Below are 8,565 nucleotides of genomic sequence, written 5' to 3'. Positions count from 1 at the left end.
GTCCAACCAAACTCAGCCTGAGTTTCTGGAGCCTTGCTATCTTATGGTATGGGTTAATCATTGTCAGTCAGTATTCATTGAATAACTAATGAATTTGTAGCATTGTTATACATTACTTTTCTCCAGGCTGTGGTTTCTTAACAGGATATTTAAAATTTTAATAAATAAAAATAAAGTAACACATGGAACATATTCAACACTGATTGTCTAATTGTCTAGAAAATTGAAACCTAAAAAGTGGCCACCTTCTCAGCTCCAGCATCCATATTATCTATTTGTTCTGGGATAAGCAAGGGCTTCTCCTAAAAGCCTCTGGTTGTTCAGAGTATGTTGGAATGTGTAGTGGCCCAGAAGAAGGAAAGAATTACACCAGGATGCTTGCTATGGTCCAAATGAGAGCTCAGGCAGTTCAGAGCCCAGACCAAAAAGAGGTAGCTGTAGCTTTTCATAGAAAGGACACCTGTGTGACTCTCAGGAACTTACAATGAAGGTATGTATGTCAGGACTCCCTGTCTCCCAACAAGCTTAAAGAGAACTCCAATTATATATGTACTTAAAAAAATCTTAAAACAATAATTATTATTTTAATGAAGGTATTAAGATAATTTAATAGCTCCTCTTCAATAATTCCTTACACATTGCTAATTGTATCTTAATTTGAACCCTTAACCAGATTAGTTTCCTCTTTATTATTAATATTCATTTTTATGATTCAGTTTAAACAATTCTATTGTGGTTGAAGAATAGTGGAAGTGCTGTAGGCCCAATACTGGGCAATAATAAAAAAGAATGGATTTGCAAGAAGTCAATTTATTTATGTGATACCATAATTTCTGGGTCAAGAAATGAAGGCAGTGTCACAGACCATTCAGTAACATATTGTTGTTTGTTTTTATGCTTCTTATTTCTCTTCTCTGTACTTAGGGAGACTGAATATCAACTTTGACTTGTGAGGTCCTACAAGGGTATTTCCTCATCATTCCTAATTTTCATTTTCTCATGTGACTTTGGTGATTATATTGTAATGAACTGGTAGAGTATACAGTATTAGTTGTAAGGAATTAATTTTCTTGAGTTTCCCAATTGAATCGGAAAAGTCATGCAGGTTTCTAATTGAGACTTTTTATTTATTTATCTTGGTGGTACTGGGGTTTGAACTCTTCACACTTGCTAGGCAGGTGTTCTTACCACTTGAGCCACTCTGTCAGCCCTCTTATAGAGTCTTTTGCATTAAATTAATATGGCACCAGTCAAATGAAATGGTTTTTGTTTCTTTGTTTTTTGTTTTCGCATGTCTCCCCATTTACAATATAGACCAGGTCAGGGCCTGGGCTGAGGTATATATGGGGTAGGTTCACTTTGTCTCTGGCTGAGGTAAGCACCAGGAGGCCAAAGAACCAGTGAATGGGCAGAAATTGAACCCCGGCCTCCCATGTGGCAGGTGAGAATTCTACCACTGATCCACCAATGCTATCTATTGAAATATTTTGTGATTATCTTAAATAATACGAAAAGTAAAGTAGATTCCTTTTCTTCTTATCTAAGAATACATTATGACAATAATACTGCTGCACATTAACATTTTAACTACTGATATTCCCTGTCAGAAACTTTATTTCTTCTGGCTTGGAAGGAAAATTTTTTTTCCCTCTTTGATAATTTCTTGCCCTGTAAGTTGCTATGGTGCTTAGGCTGGGAAAAGCCGTTCAATGGATGTGAATGTGGCTTTTCTTTCTCTTTTCCATAAGTACACAGACACACAGACACACACAGGCACACGTACATACACCACATTGAAAGCCACCATTAGTTTGTAGTGACCTGGGGAATGATAGGTTTGAGGGTATTTGGACCACCCATAGGAAAATGAAGTGTTGTCTCACAGCCTTTCATGCCAGGGCTGCTATGACTGCTAACATCTACAATGTGGTTGCATGAGAAAAAATGGCCTCTTTGTCAGAGTGCAATTAACAAATTATTATTATAATTACCAGTAGGCTGGTAATTATATTATATATGTTATCATAAAACATCCAGCAGCAATAGAAATATCATTGTTTCTTCCTATGTTGCCAGTAAAACTGTGTAATTACACGTGATTCTATGAATTATTCTTTAATATCAACTTTGATCATCTCCAGACCTCAAGTAAAAATAATTCAAGATTATAAGCTCAAGTAACATGATTCATAAAAATTAATATATGACTAAGTTTTAAGTATTCCTATCAGAGAGGTAGATGTAAACGAGTTATTTTTACTGTGCTTTCTGCCAACTGTAGTTTGTAAAGACGCTGGCCCATGCTTGAAAGCTTTCAGCTCAGAACTCCCTCAGATGTTCTTTTATGATAAGGAAGAAAGGAGAAAGCAGAATAGCTCTGTGTCTGTGGTAATGAAGGAAGGTCAGAAACCACAGCATGCTGATTTTTGGAAGAGTCGGAACTTTTTAAAAAGAAGAGATAAATATTATTAGCAACACTGACCTTGTGATCTACTGTAACAGTTCCTAAGGCTAAACTGAAGACTTTGTGGAACAAATAACATGTTGACCCCAAATAACATGACTAGAAAAAAAAATGAATCATTTGGGCAGAGGCGAAAAGAGATTTAATTTTGAATTATAGCAGCAACATCAGACTTAAAAAGTAAACTCTAAGCAGAACTTCCTTCATGGTTTATCATTTTTGCATAGTAGGACTATAAATGCTTTTTTTTTCTTGTTGGAATTACTTCTATAGAAATGACACACATGATCATCTAAGCAGATACTTTTGAGAGTGACAGGAATAATACATTATTATGGAGCAACTGAAATAAATCAAGACAGACTAGGGGAAACCAATATATACGGCTACTGTAAGAACATTCTCATGATGAAGAAAAGATTTTATTGTCATAGACTAAATGTCCCCATGTCCTTGTGGAATCTCAAAAATAATTTCTACTTATTAATGACTCAGTCTAAAAGCAAACCAATTCAACTGGTGAATTTGATCAAAATGAGATTTGTTGCCTGAAGGAAAAGTCAAGTTTCATCCAGTTTAATCTCAAGGTTTTAAAATCTCAGTTGAACGGATAATGATGATATGCTGTAGTCACCATCACAAATGGAATCTCGTGTGCAAATATGTTAGGAAGCATTACTGTAAATATAGGTCTGCCAATGGACTGCTTCCAGGATGTCATTTTTATTTTATATCCCTGTAGAGCAGTGCAGAAGTTCCAATAACAATATGAATATGGATCTTCACAGAGAAATCCCATTTTGTTTTTGTTTGGGGGGGAGGATGTTTATAATCAACATTCTAGTCTAGAAAATAGTCACAATTAATAATATTGAGAAATTCTTTAGGAAAAAAAAGAAATTTCTGTTGAAATAGGATTAACATAAACACATAATTATAAAAGATTAGGTCAAATTTAGTTATTCCACAATTTAATTTTAATTTTTAAGGCTGCTTTAGCATGATAGTGTGGCATTTCACTAAAATGCAAAATATTGCAAAATTAACTTACTTGATTTAAAGGGCAATTAGTAAATGCATACATTTACTTTGCACTTCAATAGAATAAATTAGCTAGAAGAGCTGAGCCACTTGTATCTAGTGGAACTATCTGATCCTAGACATTCCAAGTCCACAATCGATCTGTAGTCTCACGGATCAATGGAAAGAATACTGAAATAATCAGAAGACCTGGCTTGATGGAACTAGTCCTGTGCAACTATGTGAGTGATTGAGGCTCTCTGGACTTTAATTTTTCCACCAGTAAAAATGAAAGAACTGGATTAGGTTATACTGTAGGTCCCTTTCAGCTCTGACATTCTCTGCTTCTACCCTGGTGATTCAACCACTAAAATTGCTTCATTGTCATGTGACCATTAATCTCTAACATTAACCTCTTGACCTTGTAAGCATTTATGCATCAGAGAATGGATTTCATTGAAATGTATCAAAATTTAACTATAATTAAATGAACACTGGAATAAAAAGTTTTGGGTTATGTCTGATCTCACTCATATGGAAATCTAAAAAAGGTTAAACTGATAGACATACGAGTAGGAGAGTGATTACTAGAGCAGGGGGGGAGTGTGGCTGGAGAAAGAGGAGACATTGGCCAGCAGGTATAAGTTATGGTAAGATAGGAGGAATCGGCTCTTAATGTTCAAATACACAGAAAAATGATTCTAGTTAATAATGATGAATTCAAAATAGCTCCAAGAGAGGATTTTGAATGTTTTCTCCATAAAGAAATGACAAATATTTGAGGTGATGGATATGCTAATTAGCCCAATTTGCTCATTCCACAATGCAGACATGTATTGAAACATAACATTGTTTTCTTTAAATATATGCAGTTACTATTTGTCAATCAAAAATAAAATAAAGCTTAAAAACTAAACTCTTGGCATGGGTTTTCGACCTGTAAGGAGTATTCCATTTTAAGTGTTCCCCTCTAAATACTTTCCTGCTGGCAGTCAGCTGTACATAGGGGCATTCTCTAAGCAGTGTGTTTCAGTGTGCTGCATTTTTGTTTTACTTTTACATGAGAAAATAATCACAGTTAGCTCATAAAGAATTGTTTTCTGGAAAAACTTGGAGTAAATTGCTGATTTTTTTTTCAAAGCATCTCTGCCAGCTACAAGCGAGATTCTGTATGTTGTGTGGAATTTAAAAAGAAACTGCTTTTGAATTTTTTTCACACTTGAACTACCCAATTTTAGATATTCCAAAGAACGTGTACCTAAAAAGGAGCTGCAAAATAGATTATAAAATTATTCTGGCATCATTTGTTGAATCAAAATTGGGTAGTATTTACTAACATTTTATCACACCTTTACATATAAAAGAAGAAAGCTGGTAACTTCGCTAGATACTAGAATACTATTTAAAGCAATCAAGTGAACAGAAAGGTTTATTGTGTCCCTTTGTCTTTCTTGAAATAACTTCCACTATGAATAGATACACCTGGCTGTGAGCTTTCTAAGGCCCTGAATTTTCTTTATAACATCTGTAATTATACTAGCTATTTACAATTGGTAGTACACAATCATTTGTGAGAACAAAGTCATGTAACGTTGGTTTTAAGATTTGGTTCTCTTGTAAGCACTATATCTCTATAGTAATTCCAGCCTGTTCCTATTCTCTCCCATGCTGGAGAAAATGAGCGCCATGCAGGCTTGAAGACAGACTTCAGCACAGAGGTGTTCCAGGGATACCTTGAAGGTGCAACTTTTATTAAAAAGGCATAAAACATTTATTAAAATCTCAAAGTGGTAGATTCTGATTAAGTCAGTGTTTTGTGTATCTAAACAGAAATTCGTCCTAGAACACATACCCTCTTTGTGTGAATGTATACATCTCTCCTTTTTAAAATAAGCACTCCTTAGATGGAATTCTAGCAATTCTATCTAATTAAAAGTCAGCACATAGCTTGAACAGTACACACACAGTGATGCAGAGGTCTCTGCATCTGAGTCACTCTGCAGAGTGCCATATTAACTATTTTCCCAACAACAGACAATGCAATGAAATTTCTAAGTGCGTCAAGTAGAATTAGGTTCCATGAACGTTGCATATATTTTCAAAGCATTATTTTGGTAGTACTGAGAATCCCAGAGTTTTGTGCTTGCTGGGCAACCAATCTACCTCTTGAGCTAGATTCTTAGCCATGTGTCCAGCCATGCTCCCGAATAATGTAGAGCCAGCATTACCGACACTTCTAAAGAACAGGATTTATAGTTTAGGAATAGACCCTGGTATCCACAAATTATTGTGAAAGCAAGAATATTCAATGTGGTAATATTTCGTTTTTTAGACAAGGTCTTGTTAATTTTGTTCTGACTGGTCTCAAGATCCTTCTTTTTCTGCCTCCTGAGTAGCTGAGATTATAGGCATCTGATACCACATGGGGCTCAAAACATCTTATTTTTAAATACAAAGAATGTCATGCAAACCTTGAAAGTATTAATCCATGCCGAAAGAAGAAACATAAGTATCCATGTTATCCAAAGTGCAATTTAATCATTCAGACACTGTCCTTTAAAAAAAAGAATAATTCAGAAGATAACTCAGTTTTACAGACACTTTTTGAATTTTAACCCGGAATTTAGCAAAAAAGTTATAACATGATGAAAACACAGCTCTGTGCACAGGATGATAACAAAGCAATGCTGACACCTACAGAGAATGTATGCAAATATCCAACTTTAATTGGTATATACTCTACTGAATGCTGCTGGTACCTTAAATTACAACTACAGTGATATATGAAATGCAAAATGACTGTAGTTTGTTGTGATACATTTAAAAAGGACATTTAATTTCTAATAAAATGCTCATTTTGTCATTCTTTCAATAAGCTTCATTGCTGTGACATTATTATTTGACTGTCCATATTTTAACATTCAAGGGTGGTGCTTGCCTTACCAGCCTCACTGCTGTGGATCATCTGCTGATAGGAGTCAAGGACAGGTGGAACCACACAGTGAGAAACAAGCTAAGAAATCCACTCTTTTTCCTCCTAGACATAGGTAGAATTTCTAGTGAGGAAGGAAAATATCTTCTTCTCTGGGGAAGAACTAAGATAGAATGTTCCAGAATATATAGCTGGGAGTCAGGAAGAAGCACAAACTACAACTGCTCAGGATTTTCTCCATTACCTCCTCAACTCTTGTTGTAGAAGCACTAGTGTCCAAAAGTTTTGTGAACTTAGATCAATGGATTTTTGTTTTTAGTGTGAAAAATTCACCACTCTCTTTAATGAACATTAAACAAAGGAAGACAATAGTCATATATTATAGTTGAAAAATTATTGAGGGCTAGTCATCTCATAAAGAACTCAGGCTCTGACAATGAAGAAAAATCAGAGTCCATTGATTTTAATTTAAAGTGAAAATATTGCCAGCAGTTCTTTTTAGAAAGTATTACATTTATTGGCAACAAAAATAGCTAACAGTAACTTTAACCTTGGAAATTAGTAGCTTTTTAAAGAAAAAGAATACAACTGAAATAAAGGCAAAAGACATGTTCCCAAGTGAAAACAATTAGTGTAGTGGTGAAAACATTAGTGGTAGTGATGACAACTATCTCCCTATTTATGTGTGGATTTTACAAAATTCTCCCTCCCCCAAATTCTAAGAAATCTTCATAGCAGGAGCTCATGGGCAAAACAGTTAAGGGCATTTTTTAACACTAAGACTAAAAAGAGAATATGCCAGCAAATAACTAGATAATATGTATTATATGCCCTACTAACTATACATAATATGAAGCCAAAATAATTAGAACAATGTAGAGTCAGCCATTCGAATCTATAGCCTAGAAACAGAAGAATATTCAATATGATAATAATAGGAAAATTAATTTGCCAGTCTGTTAAATTAGGGAAAACATAGAAAATACAGAAAGTACATAGAGTAGCTGATCTTTAGATATAAACAGACTATAAAGTAAAATGAGATAACAAAATAAAAAGTAAAACCAGGCACAGGTGGCTTGTGCCCATAATCCTGGCTACTTGGGAGGCTGAGATTGTGAGGATGAAGGTTCTAGGTTAGCAGAAAAAAAAAAGTTTGCCAGATCCTCATCTCAATGGGAAAAAATCTGGGAGTGGTTACACTTGCCTGTCATCTCAGCTAAGGCAGCAAGCATAAAATGGGAGGATTGCAGTCAGGGCTGATGTGGGCAAAAAGTGAGACTAGTCTCCAAAATAACCAGAGCAAAAAGGGCTGGCAGCATGGTTCAAGAGAAAAAGTGTCTTCCTGGGAAGCACAAAGCCCTGAGTTCAAACCCCAGTACCATGAGAAAAAATAAAATAAAAAGTGATTTAAAGGAGCCCATAAAAATAGAAGTTTCAGTATATAACAAATATAATAAATAAATTAAAAAGAAAACAACAAATGTGTGTCAGATAGTTGGAGTGATTATGAAAAAAGTAGCTGAAGGAAAAACAAAAATTAGGCAAGGATAATAAAAGGTCATTCCCAGAAGAACACAATGCTTAATAAACAAAAGAAAAAAGTCCAATATCACTTTTTTTCCCAATGGAACTCCTATTTCATTAGCCTTAGCAGATATTCACTGCATCATCAGAAGTCCATCCTTGCTTACTTGTTCCCAGGGCTGTAGCTTCTTCCTCTCTCCTATAACCCCACATTCACTCATAGTTTAAGAATCACATAAAATTCTTGCCCTATATGGTGTCTTTCTTTAATCTCCATAGATAAAAAATTGTCCTTGTGTTGAACATTCATGGCTCACACTGGAGGTACATTGTGACCTTTACGAAAGTTACTACAATATCTTTGACTTGTAGATTATATTCACCTCATACCAGCCTATAATTTACTACTTTATTTAATGTTTTACTTCATCTTCTAATTGTAAGTTATTCTTAGCAAAGCTGGAGTATTTTACAGTTTGCTGTCCCCTTGACAGTTCTGTCATGCACAAAACAAAACAAAATGAAACAACAAAAAGTAGACAAAATGCAAGACTAGCAACAGTTTGACTAACATAAACAAAGACAGTAACACATACAAATTAAGTTTCTTATGCTGCAGCAG

The 8,565-nt window shown here is 34.8% G+C and overlaps 1 pseudogene; it reads right to left on the bottom strand.

The window, feature by feature from the left end:
* Positions 1-1,289: 1,289 nt before the first annotated feature.
* LOC141417121 (small nucleolar RNA SNORA51) lies at positions 1,290-1,391 on the bottom strand (annotated as a pseudogene).
* Positions 1,392-8,565: the final 7,174 nt, after the last annotated feature.

Source organism: Castor canadensis, chromosome 14 (genome assembly GCF_047511655.1).
Source record: "Castor canadensis chromosome 14, mCasCan1.hap1v2, whole genome shotgun sequence".
NCBI classification, from domain to species: domain Eukaryota; kingdom Metazoa; phylum Chordata; class Mammalia; order Rodentia; family Castoridae; genus Castor; species Castor canadensis.
Note: the sequence above shows the minus strand (reverse complement) of the source record. Positions and strands in the feature narration are given on the sequence as shown.